Raw genomic sequence first — 673 nt, forward strand, 5'->3', positions numbered from 1 at the left:
CGGACGTTAAGTGAGGAATAGCTGTACGCGCTCCTGTGTTTTCCATGCATTATTTGATACATGTTGCTGTATTCTGTACACAGTGGAAATGTATCCTTTATTAATCAGTGAGAACAAAATCCAATATGTAACAAACTGCATCGACCTCTTCCTTGGACTTATTCCTATGAAAAATGATTTTGACCAAATCTCATCCAACCTTATGAAGACGTCTATAATAAAAGTATCCAAAACAATGCATTGGACAGGTTGCATGTTGGGAAATTATATCCTACCCTCAGAACCAAACTAGCTGAAACGCTTGCGGCACAACTGCGCAGTAAACACAGTTCACTGGATTTACATTCATTCTAGAAAAAAAAATCCTAAAAAAAAAAGTATAAATGATTTAAAAAATGTTTTTGTCTACAATGTTTCCAGCGCAGGTTTGAAAATGAAAGATGGAAGCTGATTGGTTGCCATGGACAGCAGCTGTCATTTCGCCCCGGTCTTGGGAGATGAGCGCTGCTGAGATACACACATGACCATCTGATCTGTACAATGCAGAATTCACAAAACAGGGTGCCTACGGTAGCTGCTGGTGCAGTCAGTCGTCAGCGTCCATCTTTAACCCCTTGACGCTGGGGGGGGGGGTCTGCCGACGCCAGCATCCCAGGAGTTAAAGATTCCCCAT

Source organism: Nanorana parkeri, unplaced genomic scaffold, assembly GCF_000935625.1.
Source record: "Nanorana parkeri isolate BGI_ZX_2015 unplaced genomic scaffold, ASM93562v1 scaffold169, whole genome shotgun sequence".
NCBI classification, from domain to species: Eukaryota; Metazoa; Chordata; class Amphibia; order Anura; family Dicroglossidae; genus Nanorana; species Nanorana parkeri.